At 36.1% G+C, this 10189-nt stretch overlaps 1 long non-coding RNA gene across 5 annotated transcripts; it reads left to right on the top strand.

The window, feature by feature from the left end:
* Nucleotides 2792-8751, top strand: LOC109726311. Of its 5 annotated transcripts, XR_002220488.1 has the most exons (7): nucleotides 2792-2827; nucleotides 2948-3028; nucleotides 3271-3397; nucleotides 3486-3569; nucleotides 3652-3767; nucleotides 3867-3926; nucleotides 7054-7250. It is a non-coding gene; the product is annotated as an uncharacterized LOC109726311 (long non-coding RNA). The 5 variants fall into 5 exon arrangements; XR_002220490.1 differs by having other exon boundaries at nucleotides 2799-3028; nucleotides 3483-3569; XR_002220489.1 differs by lacking the exon at nucleotides 7054-7250 and adding an exon at nucleotides 8511-8751 and having other exon boundaries at nucleotides 2800-3028.

Here is a 10189-nt window from a genome sequence, read left to right as displayed (position 1 = left end):
TATATATATATATATATATATATATATATATATATATATATGTATATTTATGCTATTATTCAGATATATATCACGATTCATATCAAATTAATCTTGATATATTGGTTGTATTTGGATGCATATAAAATATGGGCAATTACTTATATACTTCTGAAAAAAATTTTACTTTGTTATTTATCTTTCTTAAAGAGATAATATTAAAAGTACCCCCTTAATGTTCCAAATCATTTTAAATATACTCCTAGAATTAACTCTATTAGTGAATGATTAGAAACAGTCGTTATCTCTGTGAAATTACCATTTTGATTTTTCAAATATATATATAGGTTCCATTTGGACTAGATTCTGAAAAAGTGATTTATGTAGAATTGATTTTGATTTCGAGAATTAATTTGGTTAAAAATTGTAGAGTGTTTGGTTGAATTTAAATGGAAAGTAATTTTTTTCAAATAATTTTTGTCAAAATCTTTGGCAAAATTTCTTTGTTGTATGCATATAATAATTTTTTAATTAAATTTTATTTTAAAAAACTTAAAATTTGAATTAAAATTATAATTTTAAATTTGAATTACAATTTTATATAATAAATTTTAAATTTTATATTTTATATTTGCACATAAATTTAAATTTTGATATTTTAATTTAAAATAAAATTTGAAATTGAAAATTTAAAATTTGAAAATTTAAATTTAAATTTTAAATTTTAAATTTTAAAATCTAAACTTAAATTTTCAATTTCAACTATAAAATCTAAATTTGAACTTGAAATTTAAAATTTAATATTCAAAACTTTGAAATTTAAAATTTAACCATTTATAATTTGAAATTTGAATATAAAAAAATTTCAAACTAACAATTTAATATTTAAAATGAAAATAAAATTTTAAAAATTTAAATTTTGAATTCTTGAAATTCAAATTTTGCATTTTAAAAACAACAGTTACAATATTAAATTGTAAAATGTTAAAATTTAAATTTTATCTTAAATTTTAAATTTGAAATTAAAATTTTGAATTTTAAAATTTAAAATTTTAGATTTGAAATTTAATGTCTAGATTTTAAATTTTAAAATTTGACATTTAAAGGTTAAAATTTGAAATTAAAAAATTCAAATATAAATTTAAAGTTTAAAATTTAAATTTAAATTTAAATTCAAATTTTGAATTTAAATCAAAATAAAANAGTTTAAAATTTAAATTTAAATTTAAATTCAAATTTTGAATTTAAATCAAAATAAAAATTTGAAGTTTTATTCCAAAATTAGAATCAGATTTCAAGAAACAGTTTTTTAACTGTTTTTGATTTTGGGTCTTTAAAATTAGAAAACTGATTCTAAAAATTAGAGTCTGATTTTGAAAATAAGATTGCCAAACGCTCTAATACCCTTTTATCATTATTAATTTTTCTTATTTACCCTTAAGTTAGAAACAAAATAAGTATTTTGATTTTTTTTAACCCGGGTTTAACCTAAGATGATTTAATGAGTACTGACAGCGAAAATTTTTTTGAATAACAGAAAAGATATATTTGAAAAAAAGAAAGAAAGAATATGTAAGATATTTCAGAAATTTTGATGGATGTATTAGATATTATCCCTAGTAATCGAAGGGAAAATTCAGAAGACATAGTGTACAGGGCATTGGATTGCACTTTAATATTCCATATGTAGTTCAAAAGCTAAAACGTTTTTATTTTAATTTTTAGTAAGAACTTACTATATACCTAAAGAGGGTGCATGGCAAGGCATATATCTAATTTATTTGACAAACTATCTATAGATATATTAAAAGTTGGGTTTTACTGTGGCCACACGTCGGCTTCTCAGTGCCCCCCCCCCCCCCCCCCCCCCCCCCNAAAAAAAGTAAGGGTAAATCGGATATTTTCAAACGTATGAGGGGTATATAGGCAATTATCCCTTAATTTTAAATGCTGGCAATTAAATACTATTAGTGGCACTAAAAATAACTACTGATATTTAAATTATCTTTTATCGGCATTTAAAAATAAATACTGCTAAGTATTATTATTTACCAATAATAAATTATAAATGTCGATAAATGACATATTTAGCAACAATCCTTTGTAAATGCCAATATATTTTGCATTTACGGATATTTAAATAAATATTGCTACAATAATGCTGCTATATGTCAAATTTCTAATAGTTAAAGGCTGTAGGATGTACACCCCATTTAGGGTTGTACCAGTAGCTCTACTCATATCTATAGATATATTAAAAGTTGAGTTTTACTGTGGCCCCGTGTCGGCTTCTCAGCACCCCCTTCCTTTGATCCCTTCGTGAGCGTGCGAGGAGCGCGGGTAGCACGCGGGCGGCAGCACGGGTGTAGTACACTAAACTTTGCCAAAGTGCGAAGTTCGGGTGTTAAAATAGAAATTAGAACTATTCTACAACCTTTGAAGGACTGTTGAGAGGTTTCAGTATGTTACTGGAGCAAGCAAATAGCTGGGAATGGAAAAGTGCATTGTAAAATGCACTATTCAAATGTAGTACTCTAAACTTGGCCAATTTTGAAGTTTGATGAGTGGGATTGGTAATGGGAGCTAGCCCACATCTTTTAAAGAGTAGTAGTGAGATTCTTGACAAGTTAAAAGAGTGATCGAACAGCCAGAAGATCAAAAGTGCATTAGAATTTCGAAATACAGAATTCTGCATAGAGTACCAGTACAACTTGCTCGAGTACCGGTACCCAGCACAGCAGCTGCGTGGATTGAGGGGTTTATTGGTAATTTCACTTGGAGGCTTATCCTCTTAAGCCCCTGGTCAACTCCTGAGCTCAGTCTTATCCTGCTGGAGCTGAGGATAAGGGTAAGAACTCCTCTCTTTCTTTCTCTAAGTTTTCTTTCCTTCTATGAATGAGAATTGATGGATTTGAGGTTTTCTCTCTTTTCCCTCCTATGGTTGATGGTTGGGAGACCTATGGAGCAGCTTTGGAGCTGTGAATAGAAGTGTTTGATAGTGTTCCTTCAGACCTCACGCAGGGGAGAATGGAGTTGGTGTTTTGGAAAGGTATAACACCTAATCTCTCTCTAGTTTGAGGTATTAGTAGTATAGTAGTGAAGTTGAGCTCGTTCCTTGCCTTTGCTGCCAGCAGATTTGGGAATACTTGTAGCAGCTATAACAGGATGTTATTGGCTGTGATTCTTCAAGCCTGATTTAGTCGAAATTGAGTAGGAGCTATACAAGTTGATTAACTAATTTTCTCTCTACCTTGATACTGAAAGTAGTGTTATTGGTGAGTTGTGATGCAGTTTTGGGGTGTTTATTCACAGCAGGAGATGTGAACTTGGTATTGAGCTTTGAGCAACTTGTGAGGCTAGTTTGCTATGGTTCTTCGATTTGGGACCTGGGGAAAAGCTTAACTTAAGCTATGAGAAGGTAAATTGTTCATTACTTGTCTTGTGTGGATGATATACTAGGTGTATAGATGAAAGTAATGATACAGTTTGAGTTATATTCACAGCAGGTTTAGAGACTCTTTTGAGCTGAATATGGTGATCTTGTGAGCTGGTTTTGAGAGTATCTCAACCAATAGGAAGTGGAATTTCAGGTTGGAAATCTTAACAAATAAGATTCAGCCATACTATGCAGTTATGTAGGAATACTAATGCTATTTTGATGTCTGGTCACAGCAGGTTCACAGCTGGTAGAGGACCCTTTCGGGTGAGATTTTGGTACTGGTTTAAGGTTGGATTTTGGTGTAATCTAACCTAAAGTAAAGTGGAAATTAACCATGGATCAATATTAGGTGAGAATCTTGCCTAAATTGAATAATGATGTGAATTGTTGCACACTTTAGTAGGGAAATAGAAATTATACTCCTAGCTAATTTTTGAATACTTGTTAGGATACTTGGAGTCTTCAGATGACCCTCGAGTGTGGGATCGACAAGAATTGACGACATTAGGTGGGTCTGACCTACCCGAAGTGGGTGAATTCCCTCTATGTCTTCTTGACATTATGAATATAGAATTATTGCATATCTATGTGAATATATGTATATTGAAATGGATTAGGGCACACATCAATATGCATATTATGTGGATAGAATGAACCTCTATGTGGTAGAGGAAGGATTATGAAGCTACTCAATCTGTAAAGACTTTTTGCTCTGTCAGCAGGCATTCATGATATTAGAAAACTTGTGTAGACAAGTTAAGTGTGACACTATTCAATAGAGCTAACTGTAAAACTATGGAAAGGACATTTGGTCCAGTTGAATAATCAAGTGAATGATGTAGTATGACACGGCATCCCGAGTTAAATTATGCAATTCTGGGTTATAGACATGATAATAGAATTGGTAGTATATCCAGTATAATAAGGTTAGTTATACAGTTATATGGAAATTATTCGAGGAATATTGTAGATGCTGTCTTCCATACTTGTATTACTAAATTGACTAATGTTTCATGTAATGGAAACTAGTATGAATTTCATGTTTGGATATGATCTAGTAAATAACTAGAAATTGAACATGATGACTTGCTTGTCTAATCAAGTAGAGATAACTGCATATTCCATGTTTACTGTAAGGTACCGAACTTCTAAAATTATGAAGTTGCGGGGTATGTTGGTTTGGAAAGCCATTAGAATGATTCCGGTGAAGTTCGGAAGCATTCGGACGTTTACGGAGCACGAGGGTGCAAAAACGGGACCCGAAAGGCTATGTTGGATTATGGACTAAATCCGGCATTAGCGCGGATGAAAAGATGATGAAAATACGCTCGAATACATGTTTGGAGAGTCTCGATTCGATTTGAAAAGAATCGGAGGCCAAACGAGCGAAAACGAGTGAAAACGGAGAAGAAACGAAAAAGGCTAAAATTTGGCTAAGTCCTAAGAATGCTGGAATTCTGGACCTACGGGGACCTATCCCTCATTTGTATAGAGGACCGGTCCCTTATACAAAAAATTGCCCCGCACGGGCAGTGCATAAAACACAAAGTTGAGGGGCTGTTTTGCAATTGTTGCATAAGTTGGGGTATATGGGTGATGTAGGGCTCATTCCCTCTCATTTCTCTCATTTGCAACCACCCAAAACACCCTCTCTCTCTCTCTAGAAGCTCTTCTTCTCTCTCTAGAAGTGGATCAAGAGGAAGGATTGGTGGAGATTTGGAGCTAGAAGGAGAAGCTCCATCATCTTCTTCACCTTCTTCTTCCTTTTTGCTTGGGGGAAAGGCTTGTAGAGGTAAGCTCCTTGCCTTCTCATGGTAGATTGCTAAGGAATAGATTTTAGACCCTAGAAATGATTTTTATGGAACTCCTAGATGCTAAATAGAAAACTAATGCTTGAATCATAAGAGGAAATAGTGATTTCTTGCAACATTAATCATCTAGGGCATCTAAAAGAGGGCTTTTGCTCATGAATAGTTTTGAGCCAAATTGATGTCTCTCTAAACTAATTGCTAGGTATACGAATGCGTTGGCAAAGTCGGTTCGGCGATTCGTCGAGCCTACGCGAAGATATTAAGGAAAAGGACTGTTAGAGCTTCGTTTCGGCCTGGAGGGCTGAGGAGGCATCCAAAAATTATGAGATAAAGATCGTAGTATCGTGGCATCAAGTTATAGACCTTTAATTTTCGGATTACGGATTGGTGGTCGTTCGGTGGTCGAGCGTGAGATTGGGCCAAACTGAGCGGCGGGTGCCGCGGGAGGCCGGTCTACGAGCAATCGGAACGCGATAAAAGGTGGGGGGTGTCCATCCCGAAGCAACCGGGTTTCCTTTTATGTCTATGTTCTATTTTGATCATATTCTCATATGTTGATACATTGTGCATTATAGGATTAGTAGATGATCGCATTTCCATTCCTTGCATGTTACCTAGGTTGTGTAGCATTGTGGGCTTGACACTTGATCTTAGGTTGCATGAGGATTAGGTCTTGTGACAAGAATCCTATAGTGACAAGAATGATGATGAACTTGGACATGTAATTGGCCTAGATGAGTGGCATTTGGATTAGTGTAATAGAGACACTATAACAAGAACGAGTGGCATGTCAATTTAGTGTATCGAGACACATATAATATCATGACATAAATGAGTGGCATCAAATCTAGTGTAGTGGAACACTATGACATTTGAACCTAGAGATAGTAGATTTTTCCAATTGTTATGTTGTGGACATCATGCATTTGGCATTAGTGCAGTTGAGGCATTGTGACCCTAGTAGATAGGGTATCCTCTTGTGAGGATTGAATCAAACTCACTAGTCTATTTTCGCTTGTCGGTTGTCACTCCACCAAAGCAGTGGTCTTCGGAGTACTTCACGATAGGGGCAGACGTAGTTGTCCCGCAGACGGCCTCGGTGTGCGAGTGCAGCTTTTCCTCACCTATGAGATTGAGAGTGAGTCGGGGCGAACCTTCGGGTTAGCCGAGTGATTAAACAAAGAGCATGAATAGCATAGTAGAATTGCATTCATATCCCGAATAGACATAGTATATGTTAGCAGATTACATGACTATGTGACACTTACCTTCATGACATGGTATTAGCATAATAGTAGAGTTATTGCAAAATGGACATTGCATGCATTGTTGACATTTGAGGCATAGTAGCATGTGTGGATTGCATACTATGTAGTAGCTCATGTTTTTCACTTGGATATGGTATTTGGATATTTGAGGCATAGTAGCATGTTGCAGGATACATTACTATGTAGTAGCTCATCCATTTGACATTTGAGGCATAGTAGCATGTGTAGATTGCATACTATGTAGTAGCTCATATATTTCACTTGGATATGGCATTTGGATATTTGAGGCATAGTAGCATGTGTAGATTGCATACTATGTAGTTGCTCATTCATTAGTATCTTGAGGCATAGATCATATACTATGTTGTAGCTCATTCCATTGGTTATTGAAGGCATAGTAGATTGTTGCAGATTACTTTACTATATTGCACTTCAATTTCATATCTATCTATCTATCTGCTTGTGCTTGCTTAGACCTAGTGAAAAGATCGGCGAAGTCGGCGGCCGAACCCACTGGAAACTATATTTATATAGTTCTCACCCCACTTTATTGCAGGGCCTAGCGAGAGCGTACCAGCAGAGGACCGTGGTTAGGGCATAGCACTCTAATAGCTAGTAGCTTTCCCTTTTGCATTAGAGTACCCTCGTGTACATAGAGATGTGATGTATTTGGGAGTTACTTATGTTGGAGAGCCATTTTGTATTATGAGAAAAATATGTATTCATTTTGGAAGATGAAAATGTAAACTAATATTTAAACGTTAAATGTGATGTAATAGCTAGATGTATTTCTCTTTATTTCACTTGTATGATACTTGTGATTCTTGCTCTTAATTGTATAGCACTTGTGGTGCTTGTATCATCGCTTGTTAGATCATGTATGTTGCTTGAATTACTCCTGGGCAAATTCTTGTACATGATCTCATTGTTGAGCCTTGGGCGGACAGGGGGGTGCTGTCCGTTCAGCATCTGATCGACGTGCCCGGATTAGGCCAAATTGGCGGGTCGCGGGGCATGACATTTACCCCAAGTAGTAAAGGATTATGTTGAACTATAGAATATGTGCCACGAGTCGTTGGACATAACCTTAGAAAACCACTTTCCTTATGTATAGGGAGTAGTGAGAGGACTCTAAGTGAGTATGTGTGGGTATAGCCCATTATGATGTAAAGTATATACTTGTTAAGTTATACTAGCTATTGAAAGAATTATGTCAACAAGTAGTTGATAGTAGTTTATGATTTGGTACTACCGTGTCGACCTGGTGTCGAATTGAGATTCCATGTTTGAGACATAATGAAATCGTGATACTTGTGCTATGGATTACAGCTTGCATGCCATTGTGCTCTTTCGTACACGCTTGTGGGGGTCGCGCCCCCCAAGCCAGCGCTCGGGAGTGGCTTAGCGACAGATTGCTCGCTTATGTACGAATTTGAGCACCGAAATGGATTGCTGTGGGTAGTGTTGACTTCCACGGGGCCATTAGGTACGGCACGACTATGACTTTACCATGTGTAAGTTTATTGTGAATTGGGTTATTATGAGTTACCTTAACCTTAGATGGATATAGTAGTAAAGATACTTTATGTCATTGGTTGAGTCTATCTAGTAATAAACATACAAAAGGGTTGACATCTCTGTTGATTAGTAGTATTACTACAATATTTGAATGTATACACTCTTGTCAGTGTAGGAGATAGCTACATGATGTCATTAGTTAGTAAACATAATGATATTCTGCATATAGCATGACATATAGTTGATTAAACTGATAACTAGCATGACTAAAGCATTCATTCATATGAACTGGTATATAAAACTTGTTAAGACATATCTGATGGAGGCATAGTATAATTAAAGTATTCCTTTTATTATTGCATTTACTCTGCTTATTTACTGCTTTATACTTATGCCTCAGTTGACCTAGTGGTGTACTTCGCCACTCTCGGCGGCTTACCCACTGGGAACTATTGTTTAATAGTTCTCACACCCTCTTTGTTGTTGTTTTTACAGAGCCTTCCACAGCGGAAAAGGCTAGGGAATCTTGGCGAGGGGTCAGCGGTTAAATAGAGCCTTCTCAATGTTAAATAGATGAACCTCTACTGGTTTACTTTGGGTTTAGCTCAATGTTGTATTCTGGATTTATGTAGAATATACTTTACTTTTAAGTTGTAATAAGCTCTTAGGTTGTATAAGTTTACTATACTTTTTAAGTGGTGCTCTGATTACCTGGTTAGAATCGAATACTTTCACTATGTGAATTATAGACGCCTGGTGTACACTGGGTGCTGTGGTGTACACGGCGGGTCTGTGCACGTGACTGGTGAGCTTCTGCTAAAGTCTAGGGCGTGACAGATTATAGTGGTATCAGAGCCTAGGGTTGAGTCTTAGTGGACCTAGTAAACCTTAGGCCAGTTGGATGATCAGGATTAGGAACGTGAGAAGCGGGATCTTTGTGACTATTTTGGGCGAAAGTATTATGATTGGGTCATATTTATAACTCCAAAAGTGTTAGAGTTGTATCAAAGTGAATAACTTCTATATCCTTGTAAGATCACGTTGGCGGCCGACAATGTAATATCGGGGAATAGTGGGAGGTCATTTCATTACTTTCGCATGATTAGGATTTTGTATTTATGAGTGTGGTTGCGATAGCATAGGTTGTTTAACATGTGCTTGTTTTAGTTGTTGCAGCTTTCGACGTCAAAGATGCATTCTACGGCAGCCGAAGTGATCGAGCCGGAGAAGCTTGTATTCTTCCTCTTTGGGTGAGGTTCGGGAGTTGAAAAAGCAGTTGGCTATTTTGGTGAGAACGGGGAAGTGACAGTCGAATGTGATGTTACCTCAAGCAGAGTCTTTGCGCCGACAGGATAAAGGGATCAAACGATTGGAGAATCTATTAATTCAGCGGATGGCTGATCTCCAGAAATTTCGTGAAGTTTTGGATCGTGCTTTGATTGTAGAAAAAGGCTTGGAGATTACCAGGAAGGCAAAGGAGACTACCAAGAGTAACCAGTTGTATGTTGGAGAATCATAAAGGAAAGTAAAGAAGAATCAACCTCAGGGATGTGGCTCTTCTGCCGAGCGAAGAGTGTCAAGTAGTCGACCGTCAAGGCGATATATGATTTCTGGAGGTCCGCATGTTCTCCCAAAGTTCCTCAGAGGAGAGGAAAGTGTTCTGTGTGTAGATAGGAGAGCCATTTTGATCGGAGTGCCCAGGAAATAGTATGTTAAAGAAAGTACCGACGCCGATTTTGTCGCGAGAAGCACCAGTGAGTATACGCCAACAAATTAGCTAAAGCAAGATGTGGCAACGGAAATGATTGCTGCAGGTAGCATGTTATGTACTGTTATTATAATTGGATTTGGCTCGTGATGATTGTTCTAGTTGCATCCTTGATCGGTTGTTTGCCGAATTGTATTGTATTGATTATTTTTTCTCGATGCATATAGGATGATTAGACTAGCAGGATGATCTGTTGGACATCCTGTTTGATGAGAAGAGTTTGCTTGTGCCAACAAATTGATTGGCTTTACTTGTAGTATAGTGGTTTTGGGTTGAAGTCTATTTGGAGGTACTTTGTACCGTGGTTTTTGCGAATTGAATTGATTCGCCTTAAGAATTTGAACAGGAAATAATGCATCTTGAAGTTTAATCCCGCTGATGGCGAAGATTGTTATTTTACCTAAAT

The sequence above is a fragment of the Ananas comosus genome, linkage group 2 (assembly GCF_001540865.1).
Source record: "Ananas comosus cultivar F153 linkage group 2, ASM154086v1, whole genome shotgun sequence".
Classification (NCBI taxonomy): domain Eukaryota; kingdom Viridiplantae; phylum Streptophyta; class Magnoliopsida; order Poales; family Bromeliaceae; genus Ananas; species Ananas comosus.
Note: the sequence above shows the minus strand (reverse complement) of the source record. Positions and strands in the feature narration are given on the sequence as shown.